This window comes from Nuphar pumila, chromosome 13 (genome assembly GCF_984573655.1).
Source record: "Nuphar pumila chromosome 13, dmNupPumi1.hap1.1, whole genome shotgun sequence".
Taxonomy (NCBI): domain Eukaryota; kingdom Viridiplantae; phylum Streptophyta; class Magnoliopsida; order Nymphaeales; family Nymphaeaceae; genus Nuphar; species Nuphar pumila.
This window is the reverse complement of record NC_143261.1, coordinates 52,616,513-52,637,970: the sequence shown is the minus strand read 5'-3', so window position 1 is coordinate 52,637,970 and position 21,458 is coordinate 52,616,513. Positions and strand designations below refer to the sequence as shown.

Genomic DNA, 21,458 nt, shown 5'->3' with positions numbered 1-21,458 from the left:
TCACCTTATGTTTGGGACGTTGTAAGTTCAAAACCCAATGGTACAGTTGTATAACTCGTAGGGGTCTGCCTAACCCCAGCTTGCCTATTAAAAAAAACAGTTCTCTCATCTTGGTATCCCTCTTAAATCTTATGATGCAAGTAGTTTTGGTCAAATCCAACCCTATAGATGGATTGGACATGGTCAATTTAACAAGAATCTACCCTTGAATCATATTTTTGTAACAAAAAATATAGATTTTTTATAAATCATAAAATTTGGTGTTTTGTCAACCGTTGATTTTTAATCACTGGAAAGTCCCGCACACAAATCAGATTTTGGTGAGAGTTAAATGTCCATTTTCACTAAATGAATAATGTATGTCACTTTTGTGGTAGAACCCTCCTGCTGGTAGAACCCTCGGCAATGTTCGACCCTGAATCGTTGGCCCACCAATTCAGCTTTATCGTTCTGTGTCCGCCCAAAAATAAAAAAAAAATTATTACATGTCAATCATAACATAACAAGTGTTAAAACCATTAATATAATAATATTATTTTTTTGGTATTTTTTACAATTACTAGAAAATAGCCAATTCAGGACTGCAACGTAACATTGCCCTTGAGGTCTTCCCCAAGATCAAGAAGTACAAGAGGGTCCATACTGTGGCTCGAACTCGGAAGGGTGGGTATAAACCACCCTCAACCCTTGCCTGCTACCACGTGAGCAGAACCCGCAGGTTGGCAGGAGGTTCCTTGTTTCAAACAACAAGGGATGCCAATGAATCGGATTTTATCCGGTGTCTGACCAAGTTTGAGTGCCTTGCATTTAGGAAGCCAAAACCTTATCGGATTATAATCGGATGCAGATATGGTTTTGATTTTTTGTTACTGAATCCTATGAATGATCCCAGTTCAAACCGTTTACATCCTTAACAATAACAGAAATAGCAGTGAAATTTCCATTCTCACATTTTGCCTACTATTCCAAAAAGAGTCCTATGTTGATGTGGCAAAAAAAAAAACACTACTTTAATAGGGTTCAGATGGTATAAAAAAACATAATAGATCATATTTTTTTACATGTAATCAGATTGGAAAATCCATCAAATACCATCCATCAGAAATCTTTCTCTGTCAAAAAAAAAAAAAGTTGTTTTCCCCCAAAAGCATGGTGAGCATGTTCGAAGGAATAGTTTTTGTTTTTTGAAAGGCAAGCTGGGGTTAGGCAGACCCCCACCAGTTACACAACATACCATTGGGTTTTGAATTTGCAACGTCCCAACACATGGTAACGTACACCAACAGCTCCTACCAAACATGTGGAGCCCCCACCTGCATTGAAGGAATACTTTTGCTCAGGATTTCTTAATAAGATGCCGCAATCGAGTCAAATATGAAAAATTTGAGGAAAAACAAAGTTCCCGCTTCACATGAAGCTCTCAAAAGAGTGTTTGTTTAACATATATGGCATGTTATTATGCATTAGAAGGGCATCTCCTCCAGTTATTTAAAGATTTTCCAGAGTTTCCTGATAATTTTAGAGCATTAGATGACCATAGAGATGCAATGAAAGACAAATGAAGGGAACAGACCCAGACCCAGACCCAGCTATTTGCAGACACAGGGTACCCCCTTGATATTAAAGCAACAACAGCAACTATCTCGTGTCTAACTCGGTTATATTTCACTCTGATGAAGCAGATTCGGACTTCTGGTTTTCACCAACTCCAAGCTGACCATGGAGGAACTGGAGCACTGAAAGGCGCTGCATGAGCAAACCACACAATAGTCAGCAACATATGCATGCAAAATCCCTTATGAAAACAAATTGCTCGCACCCGTTTCTCTAAGCCAATTTCGCCCGGATTTATTGTCAAACGCTCCAAACATTTTATTGCCTCATGAAATCCATCAACAGCCAAACTTTCATTTCCGAGATTCCTATCAACATCAGCAACTTTTGCCAAGGACACAGCTATATCCACAATCTGCATAACATAAAACAGAGACCAATAAGGGGAGATAGTCTTCTTCTTTTTCCCCCTCTTAATTATTTTGTGTTTATTTAGTTAACTGAAAAAGACAGGAAATTTGAGGGACAATTACCTGAAGTTCTAATGGAAAAAGCACATTTATTTCATTTGCTGAAAACAGATTCACAGATTTCATCATATTCCAATAGCACTACTCAATATTCTAATAGCAATAGTCCTTAGACTAAAAAAACTAGAAAGTGTGTGTGTGTGTGTGTGTGTGCGCGGTGCGCGCACATGCAGAAAGTTGTATGATGAGACATGCAAAAGATTATTTACAGAATTAAGTAAAGCATGAATCAACGTAGTATATATCTAAAGCTGTTTGAAAGAACAAAGACCAAAATGCATAAAATATCGAATAATTTCCTACAAAAATAGTAACATTTACACAGGACTAAAAAATACAGCAGTAATGCTACATGATATAACTACATAATACCTAGAACCACTTTATTCTACATTGCCTATAAAGTAAAGGAAAATGGTTACTAGACTACAAAGTTGGTTTGAGAAGTTTTATGGTACCTCAAAAAATTTTCAACAAAAATTGCAGGGTAATTTGGTCAAAAAGAAAACAAACGACCTGTAGATTTGCAGTGTAATTTTTTCAAGTCACCTCAAAATTTTAAAAATTCACTCTGTGTCCCCAGATCGCACATACATCGCTAAACCACATATTCAGTTTGCCTATACTTCTACATGTTTTATGGAGTCAGTGTATCACTATTCTAAAAATAGGCATCATTAAATTTATAAACTAATTATGCTAGATAATGTGAAGTTCAGACTTGGAAAGAAAGAAAGAAAAGGTCAAAAATCATTCTTGCTAAAACTCATATGGATAAAGACACATTCCACAATTGCCTAAGAATTCTTCACATATGATAGGAAACAGAAACAAATGAAAAGGTTGACGTTCGATATCATTAATAATCTAGACAAATAAAAAATTAATATTGGGATAATGAGATTTGGTGCCCCTGTATAACTTTATTTCTTGGTTGTCAATGTGACAGCTTTCATCTTTACACGAGAAAATGAAAAATTAAACCTTACCCACAGTTTAAGCTAAATGTTACTTATTGCTTAGTGCTTCCGGATCACTAATATATTCAAGGGCATAAATTGGCGTCCTACAATTGCCTGACAACAATTTTGTGGCCAAACATCTAGAAATTCTTGTAGCACCAAGTCCATGGTTACTGAGAGCTTCAATATATGTTCGGGCATCTTGCTTCTCCAAGAACAACTTCACAGATGGAAGCTAGGCACTTCCAAAACTTGTTTCCCATGTTATGGAAAGCGCAATTGTTTAGAACATGAGATTATGGGCAAGAAATTTGTACATTCATTAGCAAGTAATACATTTAGACTGTAGTTGACCTATTCTGAATGAATCAGAAACAAATTAGAATTAGAAATATTATAGATTCAAATTGGTTAGAAAAACGGAGGTCTAATTCATACCAGAAAAGGAAAAATCAGATAAAATTGTACCAAAACCTCTCTCAATATAGTCAGGTGTAGCTGCCCACTCTGACCCATGCCTACTGCCATCACACAGGGCTTTTGAAGAATTTTTTTTCATGTTTTTCTAAAATCTGATGTCCAGATGTCTTCTACATGCTTCATTTTATAGGAATTGACTCTTGGATCATGCGATTTCAAAACACGATTAGGTTTTTATAAGGTTTGAAATCAACAGTTTAAAATTTTCATAAATACTCAAGGCTCAAAAAATCACTTTTTTTTAACGTATAAAACATGATCTAAGTGTCGCTTCCTAACAAATCAACCATGCCAAACACTTCTGCATGGTCAGATTGTAAAGAGCCAAATAACCTTCAATCACGAACCAAAGTGTACCAATATCAAATGAATAACACACAAGTGGGGTACACACAAGAATGCTCACAATATAAAAGAATAATATTTTATTGAACATCATAAGTATGCAAAAAGCATACTTTTACAAGAGGAGAAGACTCTTATTTATATACACAAGAGGGAGAAAAGAAAGAGTTAAGAGAATGAGAGAGAGAGAGAGAGAGAGACAAAGGAAAGAGAGAGGAGGACCCCCAATGGCTAGATTTCTAGCCGTTGGGTCATAGTCAACTTAGGTTGACTATATATGTCAAAATAAATAAAAGAAAGACAATAAAATATATATATATATATATATATATATATATATATATATATATTTAACACTCCCCCTCAAACTTTCAGTAGAATGACCAAAAGTTTGCCTAGAAGGAAGTGAAATCTACGAGCAAAGAGAGGTTTGGTAAATAAATCTGCCAAATGGTACTTTGATGTGACAAAGCAAATCAATGATCCCTTGAAGATACTCCTCTCGCACGTAGTGGCAATCCATCTTGATGTGCTTTGTTCTTTCCTGAAAAGTGTAGTTGCAGGCAATGTAGATAGTACTCTTATTGCCGCAACACATCTTTGAAGTTCTTATAATTTGGATTCTCATATCAGCCAACAATCTTCTCAGCCAAACCACATCCATTGTAGATGTTGCCATAGCCCGGTACTTAACTTCAATTGAGGAAAGAGAGACTTTTTGTTGCTTTTTGCACCTCCACGAGATTAATGATTCACCTAAGAAAACACAAAAACTCATGGTTGAATGCCTATTGTGGGGATCACCTCCCTAATCTTTATCAGTATATGCAAGTAAATACAATACATATACAAAAGATATAAAAAAAACCTCTAGAGATAGAATTTTTAAGATATCTAATAGTACGCAAAACAACTCCCATGTGAACAGATGTGGGAGCGTGTTGAAACCAACTAGCTGTGTGCACAATGTGTGCTATATCAAGTCTAATAATTGACAAGTAAAAAACAACCCTAATAAGCTGTTGATAAGGGGTTAGGTCATCCAAAGGCTTCCCATAATCAATTTTTATATTGACATTTTGTCATTTCTAGAGTGTCATCTATAATTTCAAACCTGAGAACAATATTAGAAGCAAATTTAGATTGAGATAATAAATACCCTCTAGGGGAATAAGCGACCTTTATACCTAGAAAGTATCGTAAAAAACCCAAATCAATTATTTCAAAATTAGTTTTAAGAATCTTTTTAATATTTTGAACTCCTTGTTTGTTGCCTTCAGTGATTATCAAATCATAAATATAGATGAACAAAATGACAATATCTACATCAAAATCTTTAACAAACAAAGTGTTGTAACTCAAACATAATCTAAAGTCAATATCAAGCATAACTTTGCTAAATCTATCATACCAAGCTTTGGATACTTGTTCTAACCTAGGCGAAGAACCTGCCTTTGAGGAATGCTCATACTAGGGAGTACCTCAATGCAAACTTCTTTAATAAGATTTTCATTTAAAAATGCATTTTAACATCCATTTGATATATGAACCAATTTTTAATTGAAGCAACTGCAATAAGATTTCTAATTGTGGTCATGTGGGTAATAGGTGCAAAGGTTTCCTGATAATCTATGTCATATTCTTGCGAATATCTTTTGGCAACTAGCCTAGCTTTATACCTCTCAAGGGTCCCATCTGATGCAGAGCAGGAATGGACCCAGATCCATACAACGTGACCCAAGCCGGAGAACTGGATCTATACTCTGAGGATCAAATCCAAGCAGCGGATCCAATCCAGGTATTAATTCCAAGACATGGGGAAGAGGTCCCGTCGCGTGCCAACTCCAGATCCAGCAGCACACCGGAGCAGCATCGGGTTCGGGGCCGGACCCAATACCCGAATCCAGACAAAAGCCTTTAAAAATCCCTCTAGGGTTTTGTGCGCAGAACATAGAATATTGAATTGGAACAACCGTATTCTTTTTTTCTGCAGTTTCTCTTTGTTTATTCCAGTTTCCTTTTGCTTTACATTATTTCAATTTATCATTTGATTTCTTGTTACTTGTTCTTTGATTTTATCATTGCAATAAAAGAAAGCCAACCTTACCGGTTATCAGTGGGGGTTTCTTCTGAGCTTCTGTGCATTAGGCGATCTGGAAGGATCAACCTTCACTTGTCAACCGACTGATGTTTCCACAACCGACTCCTCCACTGCATCAAAGGTAGGTCTACCCTGTGACAATCCCTTAACGTGGCTGTTTAGGGGTTCTCATGTGACAGCAAAGAGCAACCACATCAGATTCAGAACACCATGAAGGCTTCATCGTGCCCTCGCTGTATCACCATCACTCTTGGTTTTTATCTTGTATACCCACCTACAACCTATGAGTTTCTTTTCTTGTAGAAGATTTTGAATAGACCAAGTTTGAGCCTTTTTCAAATCTTTTAGTTCTACCATTATAGCTTTAACCTGTCCAGAATGTTCTTTGGCCTGGGCATAAGATAAGGGTTCCATATATGAATGAATTAAGGCTACGCATGCTTGGTATTTTGAAGAAAAAGAGTCATAGGATACAATTTTTGAAGGGGTTTTTAAATTTTAAATACTCTAGATGATTTCCCAATTTGCAGTTCATCTTCACTAAAGAGAAAATTTTTCAAGTGCACTTAGAGGATTTTGATTTCTTCTTCTATTGTATATAAGTTTGATCATCATGAGGTAATTCATCAAGAGATTCAATGTCTCTTGATTCAATAACGTTCTCAAAATCATACTCACAATCATAATCATTAATATCTTGTTTTAAAGCAAGATCAAACAAAAATGAATACTCGGTTACTTCCTTAGGTTGATCCTTATCAAAGAAATTTTCTTTTTCCAAAAAAGTTACATTTCTTGAGATATCTAATTTTTCATTCTTAGAATCATAGCACCTATATCCTTTTTGGTTATCGGCATAGCCAACTCATATATATGTTTGTCTATATGTTTGGGTTCTTTTGATTCAAAGTTGTCACCGTAAGTTCATGAATATTAAAGTTGAAAAGTAGATAAAGCTTTAGGTTATTATACCATGTTGGAGCAAGTAGAGCAGGTAATCCAACCGACTTGCTCATGGCTCAACTATCTTGGTGTAAGCTTGTGTGAACTGAAGCTCATTTGGGCTATATAATTTGTTTCTCGAACAAAGCTCATTTGGTCTCATCAAACAAGCCTGATGACTTGAGCCATGAGCAGTTTGTCGCCAAACTGAGCATGAATAATTGGTGTTCAACTCCGTTAATTCTTGTATAGGTTCATCTAGATGGATTATATAGAATTTATGTAGCCCTTGTATAAAAAATGACATATGGTTCAACTGGTTGGACATTATGCTTGCAAACCCTGTGTCAGATTTTTCATATATATGTTTGTCTAGATGTACTTATGTCCATATTTTCATATGTATGTGTCCAGATTTGCTTATGATCAGATTTTTCATATATATGTTTGTCCATATTTGCCTACGTATGATCAGATTTACCTACGTATAATCAGTCTTATCTATATATGATCATATTTGCCTATGTATAATCAATTTTTTTCACAGCTATATAATTTGTTTTCAAGTTATATAATTAGTTTCTCAATTATATAATCAACTTCTCAGTTACATAATTTGTTTCAACATGCATTTCCTAGTGGATGTTTAATTGGAATTCCTATGTAATATATGTTGATTCTTATTGAATATGAATATGAGTTCATTGGATTATATAAAGCATTGTCTCAGTTTTTTTTAACTCTTTGAGTTTTTATAAATTTCTGTGTTAATATGTATTTTTCTTATATGCATTTTTGCCATTGAACAATGGAAAGAGATGTAGGATGAGATCATGAAGCTAAAGTTCCAAATCTCGTTAAAGTGAAAAGAGTCTCACAAATAATCAAGTTTACAAATAACTTGATAAAACATTCACAACATAGGCTATAACAAAATATCACTTCAAGTGCTATGTGGCACAAATGTAAACAAAATGTGCTTATATTTTGTATTGACTTCGAGGGTGAAAACCTTTTTTTTATATATATTACAATGGGTTGTATTGCCCTTATTTATAGCCACCATACAAGGTTGAAGAGTTGTTGGGATGTTCCCAACGACTCTAATTAGAGCCGTTGGAAACAACTCAATGACTCTTACTTACTATGTCAGCAGGTACAACAGTCAATTACTAACTGTTGTACAGAAAGACAAAAAGCTAACAGTCAGCAGATACAATAGTCAATTAATGACTGTTGTACAGAAAAGACAAAAAAACTAAAAACTATAAAAATAAAAAATTATAGAAATAAATAAAAGACATATTACAAGTATATTACATATATGTATTATTTTTCTAACAACCTCCCTCAAACTTATGGTGAAATCACCGAAAGTTTGTCAAGTAAAAAGTTGAATCTTGGTGAGCACAACACCTTGGTGAAGAAATCCGCAAGTTGGTATTATGATGTCACATACGGAAGATCAATAGTCTTCTTTAGATATTCTTCACGAACAAAATGACAATTCATCTCTATATGCTTAGTTTTTTCATAAAACGTATGATTTCGAGCAATGTATATGGAATTTTTGTTGTCACAACATAATCTTGTAGGATTTTGAATCTGAATTCCCATATCTGAAATTAGTTATTTAAGCCACACGATTTCCATGGTAGTAGTCACCATTGCTCTATATTCAGCTTTTGTAAATGATAGTGACACCTTTTGTTATTTCTTGCACCTCCATGAAATCAGAGATTCATCTAAAAACACACAAAAACTAGTTGTTGAGCACCGATTATTTGGATCCCCTCCCCAATCAGCATCAGAGTATGCAATAAGATCAAGGAAGGAAGAAGAAGATAGAAAAACTCTCTTATTTATTGTGCCTCTAATATATTTAATAATTCTCATGATTGCACTCATATAAGCTGATGTTGGCGCATGTTGAAATTGACTGGCTATATGTACAACATGAGCTATGTCTGGTCTTGTAATACTTAGATACATAAGAGATCCCATGAGTTGTCTGAAAGGAGTTGGATTGTCTAAAGGGACTCCATCATCGACTCACATCTTTATTCCAACAATCTCTGGAGTGTCAACAATTTTGTCATCTGATAGTCCTGACCTGTCAATAATATCTGAAGCAAACTTTGTTTGTGACAATATGTACCTCTTATTAGAGTATGATACTTCTATACCAAGAAAGTATGTTAGGAACCCAAGATCTATCATTTTAAAAGAATTTTTCAAAAACTGTTTTACTTTTTTTATTCCTTCTTTGTCACTACCTCTAATCAACATATAAAAGTAAAATTATAATACCTGCAGAAAATTTCTTAATAAATAAGGTTGTATCAATATAGCATGGTTTAAAAGTTAAAACCATATTTTGTAATGACATTATTAAAAAGTATCAAACCAAGCCTTAGGTGCTTGTTTGAGCCCATACAGTGCCTTTTTTAATTTAAGCACTTTTCTTAAGGAATTATTAATCCAGGTGAAATATCCATATATACTTCTTCATTGAGATTCCCATTTAAAAATGTATTTTTAACATCCATTTGAAATATATTCCAATTTTTAATAGATGAAATAGCTACAAGCATTCGAACAATGATCATCCTGACAACAAGAGCAAAAGTTTCTTCATAATCTACTATGTATTCTTGAGAGTATATATCCTTTGGCAATTAGCCTGGTTTTATGTCTTTCCAAGGATCCATCACTTTTAGTTTTTACTTTAAAAACTCATCTACAACCTATGGTCTTCTTTCCAATGGGTAAAGTTAGAATTTCTCAAGTATTAGCTTCTTTAAGAGTGTCTAATTCTATATGCATGATTTTTATCCATTCAGGTAAATTTTTTTGCTTCATTATAACACGAGGGTTCAAAATATGAATGAATAGCTATAAGACATGCTCTATGTTTTGGAGAAAATGAATCATAAGACACAAACTTATTTGGAATTCTTGAGATTCGTTCAGATCTACGAATAATGTTTTGTTCTGAAGAAATTTCTAATGCTTCATGGTTACTTTGATTTAAAACTTCTATTGGGTGCATAGTCTCACAAATAATCAAGTTTACAAATAAATGGATAAAACATTCACAACATAAGCTATAACAAAATATCACTTCAAGTGCTATGTGACACAAATGTAAACAAAATACACTTATATTTTGTATTGACTTGAGGGTGAAAACTGTCTTTTTTATATATATTACAATAGGCTCTATTGCCCTTATTTATAGCCACCACACAAGGTTGAAGAGTTGTTGGGCTGTTCCCAACGGCTCTAATTAGAGTCGTTGGAAACAACCTAATGACTCTTACTGTGTCAGTAGGTACAACAGTCAATTAATGATTGTTGTATAGAAAAGACTAACAGTCAGCAGGTACAACAGTCAATTAATGACTGTTGTACAGAAAAGGTTGTACAGAAAAGATAAAAAAGATTAAAAACTATAAAAATAAAAAATTAAAGAAATAAATAAAAGACAGATTACAAGTATATTACATATATGTATTATTTTTCTAACATAAAGATCCCAAACTCATAGAACATGTAATTTGCAATTACTGTCATAAAGAGACTATAGGAGACATCTATAGGCTGAAACATCACTTAGCTGGCATGAAACATAGCGTAAGCTTGTTCGAAACAGTTTCACTTGATGTGAAAAGTTTTTTTCGGAATCATCTAAGGGATCATAAGCAAAAGAAACAAGAAGAGAAACAAAACAAATTCAAAATTAGAAGAGTGTTTATTTTGGATCATCAACATGCGATAATATGAACAAAGAAGCCAGTAAATCATGTAGTGTTGCAAAAACAAACACAGGTGGTTCCATGAACCTCTATGTGAACAAAAAAGCATGACAAATCACAATAAATACTGATTTCAAAAGGGATGATAGAAAAAATGTATGTCATGCCGTTGATAGATTTTTTTTATTTCAATGCACTATCATTTAATCTTTGCTACAATCCATATTTTGGTTCAATGGTAGAAGCTATTGCAAATTATGGGTGATGGTTTAAACAACCTTCTTAACATGATATCAGAACATGAATTTTGAAGGATGAGGTAGATTGTACTCATGAAATTTTAAAAAAGTTCAAAAAGAAATAGTCAAAAGTTAGTTGCAGCATTATGACAGATGGTTGGACAGACGGAAAAGGAAGAAACTTATTTTTTTTGTGAATAGCTCATCTGGAATAATATTTTTGAAGTTTGTTAACATCAGCGACATGGAAAAAACTGTAGTAAATTTGTGTAAGTTGTTTGAAGAAATTGTTAAAGAAGTTGGTGAAAGGAATGTAATGCAATTCATTACAGATAATACACAAAATTATGTGGCAACTGAAAATATGTTAACAACAGAAAAAATATGTTTTTGGACACCATATGTGGTGCATTGCTTAGATTTGGTGTTAGAAGATATTGGAAAGATATCAATTTTTAAAGATACAGTGGAAAAGGCAAAAAAAATTATAAGATATATCTATAGTCATGTGTGGGTATTAAATTTGATGAGAAAGTTCACAAAGAAGAAAGAACTTTTACGTTCAGCCGTCACTCATTTTGCCACAACATAACTCACGCTTTATAGCATTGGATGTTACAAGAAAAAGTTAAAGTCAATGTTCTTGTCTTCAAATTTAAGATCATCTAATTACTATAAGAAATCTGATGCTAAGAATATTTTTTATATTGTTCTTAATGATCATAAATTTTGGGTTGCCATATCATATGCAATTAAAGCTACACTGCCTATCATGAAAGTGTTGCGATTAGTGGATGTGGATGAGCCTGCGATGAAATTTTTGTACGAGACAATGGATAGAGCAAAAAAAGAAATTGCTTCAAACCTTGACAATATTGAAAGAAAATATAAACCTATTCAGGATATTATTGATAGACGATGGGACTTGCAACTTCATAAGCCTTTGCATACAACTGCCTATTATTTAAATCTTCATTTTAATTATGCTGACAACTTCAACCCAGATGGAGAAGTTATGAGTGACTTTTATAATTATGTTAAAAATTTGGTTTCTAATGCAAATGTTCGGTTGAAAATTACAACACAAATCGATGCATTTAAAAAGGCAAAAGGGTTGTTTGGTAGAGAGACAACTCTTACAATAAGAAAATTAAAAAGTTTTAGTAAGTTTGCAATTATTTTGTTATTTGTTAATATTTTGTTTATGTTTTATTATTTTTTTGTTAATTATGATATTTTTAATGTTTTTATTATTTTATTTGAATGCAATTGATTGGTGGAGTTCATTTGGGCACGAAAATTCTGAATTGATGAATTCTGCAATTCAAATTTTAAGTTTGACATGTAGTGCATCGGGTTGTGAGAGGAATTAGAGTACTTTCCTATTGGTTTGTGACTTTGCATTTTATTTTTGAAATATGTTTGTATAAGTTTAATTATTTTATAATTGATTATCAATGGTTTGGAATTATAGGTGCATACAAAACAGAGGAATAGACTTGAACAAGAGAATATTAATGCATTGGTTTTTGTCATGTACAATATGAAATTAAGAGAAAAATATGAAGAAGAGGGCTACCAAAGACCCTATATGTCTATAGCATATAGACTCAGACGATGAGTGGATTGTGGAGAAAAAAGATTTAGTGTTGTCTAGCGATCCCAATTGGTTGGAGGATTCATGGTTAGACCCAAACTTTGACATAAATGTCATTGAGCATGTGTCTATTGAAAAAGTCATTTCACCTCATGATTCACAAAGTGGTTCTAGGCAAGACAGGTTTTTAAGAAATCTAGGTAAAGCTATATTCTTTTTACCTTGCTATAAATATAAATGTATTTTTTTAATTAGATAAAATAAGTATTTAATACATAATTTTTTATTAAAAAAAGCAAAAAAAGTGACAGAGGATGTGGAGAAAGAAAGTGCAAATGATGAAGAGTCTGAGAATGAGGATGAAGAAGAACCTATTTATATGAATTCCTCAGATGATGACATTGAAGACTTAGATACTGATGATGACGAGACACAAGAAGAGCCTAGGCCCTAATTCATATCATAGAGCTATGAGCATTTATATGTTTTTTAGGATTTTTTTACCTTTTGAAGTTTGCAAATAAATTGTTAATTGTTTATCCATTTTATAGTTTCTATTAGTACCAAGATATTACAAAATGATCCTTGTAACAGGTTGAAATTTGAAAATTAAAAATTGCAGGTATGCTTCTTTATTAGTTTATTCTGTTATGTTATGCATTAATTGCATTTTATGACTTAGAACTTAGAAAGGTAGTCCTTACTAGTTTACTTGTTTCATTTCATTGGTGTTCTTATGTATGTGCAGTTATGAAGCTTATTTAGTTTTTATCCAAAAATTTCGTAGTTTCTATTCTTTGGTGCTTTGATTTAGTGAATTTGTTGCTTGGAGTTTTATTATTTGCATTCACATTGTAAAAAACATAGTCATATATTTAATATTTAAAAAATTAAAGTATAATTAAAAAACACTAAAAAATTTAGGTTCCTAACCCGTCCGAGTTACTGAGTCAACCCGCGAGTCAGGGGCCGGGTGATCCAAGTCCAAGTCTCGAATTTGCTAACTATGGTTAAATGTCAATTTGGCAAAAATCAAATTTAAATTGTTCAAAAGTAAAAAGTCTTGTAAAAATAAAAGTAGATCACAGTGAATTCATTCTAGATTGGGATGTAACAGATAGAATCGAGTTGGGTCCACAAAGACTCTTGTACAACGACACTGTCAAGGGGTATAAGTAAACTAAGTTGTCATACAGACTTTTTCCCCTTAAATAGTTTAAAATTTTGCATAGTTACGCAGAATTTTTGAAGCATGATCACAAAGTTGAACTCTGAAAAACTGGCTTTAAACTTTGATAATCTGATTTGTATAGTTTAAAAATTAAAACTATTTTCAAACTCTAATTTTAAGTATATTTGAGATATATATTCGGATGGTTATCTTTTGCATTTGTTTTTCACATTGTTAACACTTAAAAACGCCGTACAGAAGAAGACTTATCTCAGGGCTGTGGAGGATCAGATATGAGATCGGTGGTTACAAAATTTTAATTACGCATTGCTTATTGTGTTTACTTGTTTCCTATATTTATTTTCTACTTTTTATTTTTATTTTTTTGTTGTTTGGTGGTGCATTTCTTACTATAAGTCGCAACATACGTGTCCCACCATAACTAATGTGCATGATACTGTACCTAATTACAAGTTCCTTTTTTCCCTTTTAGGCTTTCATAAGAGATGAATCGGAAAATTTACAAACTGTAGGAGCACAAATGTTACAAATTTATGCAACAGCATTCGCAGGCTAAAGGATTTTTTTTCCGAAAAATAGGACATTGCCCATGAACAGAATTACAAAGCATTCATAATAATAGCTCATAAGGATCAGTTGGCAGTAGTTATTATGCTAAAAACACCATTGAGAAATGTTGTCCCACAACCAAAATGACCAAAATATTGCAATCCAACAATATTCTAGGCAAGTAAAATTCATGCCAACATAACATTATCTTGGAATTGAGAAGAAAAATCCCGAAACTACATTAAGATTGAAAGGTCTACCACTATGTCCATGAAACAAAGATTCTTAATAAGATCGGACTGCAACAAAAACACTCCAATTGTATGACCAACCAAGAAATAATTGAAGAAACCAAACCTATCTCACACGATATCATGCACAATAAATTACACCTTTCTTATTGGGATTTGGGTTCAGTATTCTGCCTCGAGTGAGGATTGATTCAGCCGTAGAATCGTTCAGAATCGATGATCGAATAAAAGCAATAAAAGAGTGGAGACCCAAAATCCAGAGAGAGAGATACCTTGGTGGGATCAAAGAGAGAGAGAGAGTACCTTTGTGGGATCGATGATGCCAAATGGTGGTTGTGGTGTGAGGTAGAGCTCTTGAAAAAAATCCTTCAAGGTCACTTCGTAGAACTTGAGCGAACTGTACATCACAAAGATACGCGACACATGACACGAAGTTTACAACACAAGCTCATGATTTATTTTTTAAAAATTGAACACGAGGGCATGGGGTTTTGAAATTTTAGGCATAAAAACATTATTTTAACATTTAAATTTATATTGGAATGTAATTAAAAAGTATTAGGTGTCACGATCGTGCTCATGTTGGCATTTCCCACTTTGCGCCCCTCCCAAACAAAAGTTATTTATCATTGATAATGGGGATTGTGCTTCTGAGGATTTTTGGACCCTTTGTAATGATGATTATTTAATAATTTAAGAGCTGGTAATTTGACATTGTCCATAGATTTAAGGTGTTCATTTGGATATTGCTTGAGCTATAACGTCATGGATTATTTGTTGTTTTTTGGGTGAGGTATGGTATTGTACTTTCACATTTTGCTTTTTTGGTATGCAACATGTAAAATAGAAATTTTGTAACTTGTGCAGATTCTTGAATTAGAAAGTTTTGTTGAGAAAATTATGCTTTATTGTTTGATTCTAACATGATTGAAAAATCTATGTAATTCTACGCATTTTGGGTTTATAATGATGTGATTTTGGGGGTAAACTAGATGGAATTAAAGATTCTCTATTAAGTTGGCATGATCTTGCATTTTATAAAATTATATATGATTTTGAACTCGTGTTTCAAAAAAAAATTTGAGCATCACATTTTGGTATCAGAGCATTGAAGAACCGGTCCCGATCCTGAGATTCGTGTTTTGTTGCCTGTAAGTAAGATTATGATTGACCGGTGATATAACCTATAATGTTTTATGTATATGAATGAGTTCATGATGATTTGGATGATTTTTGAAAGAATGTTAAGGTTTTTTTAGAATTGTATCATATGATTACTTACGAGGGTGCGTATTGATTTGCAAAAAAAAAATATTTGTGAGTTGATAATTATTTATTTTTGAGGTTAAATTATTTAATCAAAGTGCACAGTGAAAGCGTGATGAACTATATTATGGTAGTTCTTTGGTATGATCAAATTTCAAAATCATTTTTTTCAAAGGGTTAGATTGTGACACCCCAGATTTTTGAACCCTTTATAATGATGATTAATTAATAAATTAAGAGCTGATGATTTGGCGTTTTTGATGAATTTGAGGTGTTGTTTGGACATTGCTTGAGTTATAATCTCATGGATTGTTCATTATTTTTTGGGCAATTACGAGGTATGATCTTATACTACCATGCTTTGCTTGCTTGTGTATATATAGTATGTAAGTATGAATTATATAACTTGTATGGAATCTTGAATTAGAAGGTCTTGTTGAGAAAATTATGCTTTATTGTTTGATTTTAGCATGATTATGAGAAGTCTATGTATCTTTACATATTTTAAGGTTTTAGCATGTTAAATCATGATTTTGAATGTTATGAGTTTGGGGGTAAACTAAATGGAATTAGAGATTTTTTTTAAGTTAGCATGATCTTACATTTTATGAAATTATACGTAATTTTGAACTCGTATTTCAAAAAAAAAAAATGGGGCATTCTGCCCATTATTTTCTTAGGTCATGTTAGAACCCTCCAAAAGTCATAGTTTTAGGTAGCTTATGCTAAATTCAATTGTTAGATGGGTTTATTATTGTTTATTTAATATAAAAAATGTTTTTGCTTAAGCTTTGAGATAAAAATAAATGGTTGATATTGTACTAAAATTTGATGATAAAATACACATTTTTACATCAAATCAATTCAAAATAAATCTTATTTTTTAATTAATAAGCAATGATAAACACATTTAATGGTTTAGATCTATCATAAAACGTCTAAAACTATAATTTTTGAAAGGTCCTAACGTGTCCTAACCAAAAAAGGAGGCAAAACAATCGTCGTTCTCTTTATAATTACATCCAATCGATTGTTGTTTTTCTTTTTATTTTTTTTTAGAATAACTCCTTATAGTTGTTGCTCTTAATAATAATATTATTGTTGTTGTTGTTGTCAAGTGTGAAATTCGAGTTTTTGAATGAATTTTTTCAAAAGTCACCAATTGTTCATAGGGATGTAATTGGGTCGGGTATGCTTGACTGGACCTGACATCCTGAACTGATTATACATGACTTGACCAGATTTTAGGGAACCGAATGTTCCAAAACATAGACCCGTAACAAAAACAGCCACGTCTTAAGTATTGAGAATGAAGACTCAAACTTGTTTGGACCTGGCCACTTTTTATACTTGACCTAAATGGTTCTCCATAATGTAAGGACTCGAACCTGATTCGAGCATGCACCCAAACCCGTTTTATTCTTGAACTAGTCTGAACCCAAACATGATCATACCTGAACTGCCTCTAGCCCAAACCGATTATGTACCCAAACCTGTTTTACACGTGAACCAACCCAATATATACCTGATATATTTTGAATGTAATTTATCATTGATGTCTTTTTTTTTTTTTTTAACTTGAAATGATTGGCTGGTGTCGAGATATTCTTTTTATATTTAGATTTTTATATTATTTAAAATATTTAATAAATATCATTTGTTAGCAATGAGAACCTAATCTATTAATTTAAATATTTTTATTGGTAGGTAATTAGGTGTAAAATACCAAATATATCAAGACCCGAGCTGAAACTTCCACCTATCATACCTGAACTCCTCAAAAAATATGGATCCACATTTTCAGCCATACTCAAACCTGAACCCAGACCCGAATAAAGATGGGTTGGGTGTGGGTCTAGCTAATTCTTAGGTCTGGTTAAAAAAAATGGGTCTATTGAAGACCCAACCCAATACATACCCGAACACGGTAACCTATATCAGTCCATTGCTTTTTGTTTTAACCAGACACGAACCCTAATTAGATCAGGTTTACTTTGAGTCTAACTTTAGATCTGATTGAGAATTTGGTCCACTAAGACCTGCCCCGGTTACACCCTTTACAACAGCCCCTAATTGTGTAGTGTTTGCTATCCTCATGATAAGGACCCCCCTAGGGAAAAACTCTTAACTTCTTTTTGTACATTTGATCTTCCAGACGTGATCTACATATTTTAATTAGTAAAAACTGAGTTTTTGATCATATCTTTTTTACATAAAATTTGTTATTATTATTTTGGCCTTGCTTTGTACATCTAGGGATATATTTGGGCAAAAACAACCTTCCCTTATACCAACGGGGCCTGTCTGGCAGGAGCAGTTAGTGCTGGTAACCTTGTGTTGGGACGTTGCAATTAAGTTCGAATCCCAATGGTATGGTTGTATAACTGGTAAGGGTCTGACTAACCTCAGTTTTCCCTGTCCAAATACAAAACTTCCTTTAGGAGTTCTAATTAGGGGTGTCAACGACTCGGGTTTACCCGGACCTGATTCGAACCAAACCCTATAGGGTCCGGATATATATATGGTGATAAATAAGAAGACCCGGGTTTGGACTCGAAAGTCCGATTAATACATGGACCCGGGTATAGTTTGTAAAATTTTATGCCAGACCCGGGCCTGACCCGAGTTTCGATTAAGACTCGCAAATTTTCAATGTAAAAATGAAAAAAAAAATTATTTTACCGGGTATTATCATTCATGTAGTTCTTATCAAGTCTGGGTATGGTTTCTGTCAGGTCTGGCTGAGTCTGAACCAAACCCGACCCGTTCACACCCCTAGTTGTAATTAAGGGTCCCTTACCAAGTGAGTAGCAAATATCATCCCTCATTTGCTTGCCCAAGTGGTGGTTTCTTTAACTTTACCAGTTTCCTTGAAACTTGATCCATTGTTAAGAGAAGTGATAAAATCAAGTCTTGTCTTATTGTACTTGGGCTCTTATGATTAGGACTTGACAAAAGTTAACCTGCTTGCCTTTTCTTAAGATTAAAAATTCTACATTTGAGAATAATATTTTTTTTCTTTTTAACAGAGAAAGCTGGGGTTAGGCAGACCCTACCATCATACCAGTGGGATTCGAACTTACAACGTCCCAACACAAGGTGACGTGTACTAACTGTTCCTGCCAGCCGAGCCAATCATTACATCAAAGTACTTCGCTCAAACCAAGTTAATCGTCATAAAGTCTATATTTAATTAGTGACCCACATGATGGTTTCTATTGATTGATTTAGTGACCCACATGAAGGTTTCTATTGATTGGACCACCCTGGATATCTAATTTATTGAACATAAATAATTAAAATTGATGCATTTGAAACTAATTTCTTGCATTATGTTAAATTGCCAAGATTGAACTAGATGGACAGCTAACAAAGTTTTACTTATCCAGTACGGGTGGCTTGCTAATGTCCCCAAATGTATTTTTAGAAAACTCGAGTTTCCCCTGAACCCAAGCTCGGCTCGGCTCAGCTCACCACAAGCACAAACCAAAACCCAAACTCTGCTCAGCTCGCACAGGCACAAACCAAGATGATAGGCAGAGTCGTGGATCCAAAATGTGTCTGTTGAGGTAAGAAGAAGAAGAAAGCAAAGCAGAAGGGCCTTGAGCTCTCACTCCTTGGGGCATGTCCTTGGCTGCAAGAGAGGGGGCTTGTCTGGTAGGAGCAGCTAGTGAAAGTAACCGTGTGTTGGAACGTTGCAAGTTCTAATCTCAATGGTTTCTTTGGATAACTGGTAGGAGTCTGCCTAACCCCAGCTTGCCTTTAAATAAAAAGGAGATTCTCAACCGTTTTTTATTAGGAAAAACCACACATGTAACGTATCTGCATAAAGCTGCCCAACTTTTAAACCAGTAAATGTTCAACCACCTGTTTTTTTTCTTCGTGCAATTTATGTACCAACTTAAGGTATAAAATTATCATGTTGTCTTTTAATTTTTAAAAATAACTGATGTTATATATATATATATATATATATATATATATATTAAAGACAAGCTGTGGCTCCACCAGTTGTTATTCAAAGTACCATTGAGTTTTCGTCCCACATTGACAGCTCCTACCAACCACTGGGAGCCCCTTTTGCTAACTGATCTTATATATGGTAATACTGGGTCCCACTTATTTTTTAGGGCTATATATATTATATGGGTAACTAAAATATGTAAACTGATATGCACTGAGATTTTCATAGTTTTTTTTTTTGTTTTTTTTTAAATTTCACTGTCTGAGATTTAGATGCATGACTTTATAGAAACATACTGAATCATGTGATTAAGGATTTTTTAAGGCTTGAAAATCAACGGCTCTAATTTTTCAAAAAAATGTTAGTATAAAAAATCATTTTTCTTTATCTGATTACTGTGATCCAATAGTCCATTTCAAGCAAATGGACCACACCTAATGCATCTGCAGGGTTAAATTTGCAAAAAAAACAATGAAAATCTCTATTCATACAGGTTTTACATATTTTACTAGTTTACATGTTTAAGTTTCCTTTTATTTATTTATATATATATATATATATATATATATATATATATATATATATATATATATAAGAGAAAAATAAGCTGATCATTTTTCGTCCAACCACCATCCAGAGAATGGATGGGTTGATGTCTCTGATTAGATTGACTCTAGCTCAGCCATTTTCAATCGACGGCTGATTGAAAATAAATAAATAAATAAATAATCAAAGAAAAATAAGAACAACTGGGCTAATGCCTTCCGACCAGGGCAATACCAATCAAGCAATTATTTTTCTGTGGATAGTTGGAAAATGGATGATAATTAAAAGAAAAAAAAAAGATAAAAATAGGTCAGCCATTTTTCAACCAGTCACCGCTAGAGAATGGCCGAGCTGATACCTCACAACCAGGACAACACCAACCGGACCATTTTTTTGTCGGTGGCTGGCTGAAAATAATAAAAAAAAAATCAAAGAAAAATAGGTTGGCTGGGGTGACACCATCCTGGCCAATTTTCAGCAGGTGGCTGGCTAAAACTGGTAAAAAAATAAAAAAGAAAAAAAATGGCAGTCATTTCAGGCATATGGCCGACTAATAAAAAAAGTAAAAAAATGAAAAAAATAAAAGAAAAATGGCCATCTGCGGCTTGAAAATGGTCAAACAGCCATTAAAAAAGCAAGTTTTCGACCATTTCTGGCCAATCATCGTTCGGAAAAAATGGTCTTTTTTTGTCGTCCTCACCTGGTGATACTAGGCTAATCATTTTTTGGTCAGTCGCCACCTAAAAAAATCCCAATTTTTTCAAAAACCTGATTCAAAACAGGTTTTCCAAAACCTGGCTTTCAAGAAAAGTAGGTTTGGTGTCTTTCAAACAAGCCCCAAACCTGGTTTTCATGTGAAAAACCAGGTTTACACCCAAAACCATGTTTTTATGCCTGTTTTTGGATGACATCCAACAATGGGCCTTAAAGATTTGAAATCTAATTACTACTATATTAGGATCTTAAGCTTAACTAATGCCCTATTGAACAATTAGTAGTACAAGCATCAAGATGTCAAACATCTCATTCTCCAGGGAATACCCGAAAGGAAAACCTTGTGATTTTTTCTGAAGAAAATCTTGAGAAATATCAGCATATAGAAATTGTAAAATGTTAAAAGTGTAAAACTATAATGAAAGTAAAGTCGAAAATAAATAAACCTTGTATTTGTCACATTAATAA

General features: G+C 33.4%; 1 long non-coding RNA gene across 1 annotated transcript; it reads right to left on the bottom strand.

Annotated features, from left to right (window-relative positions):
* Positions 1-1,382: 1,382 nt before the first annotated feature.
* Positions 1,383-1,954, bottom strand: LOC149818383 (uncharacterized). Its single transcript, XR_016427090.1, has 2 exons — positions 1,820-1,954; positions 1,383-1,746 (listed from the first exon to the last, which is right to left on the bottom strand). It is a non-coding gene; the product is annotated as an uncharacterized LOC149818383 (long non-coding RNA).
* Positions 1,955-21,458: the final 19,504 nt, after the last annotated feature.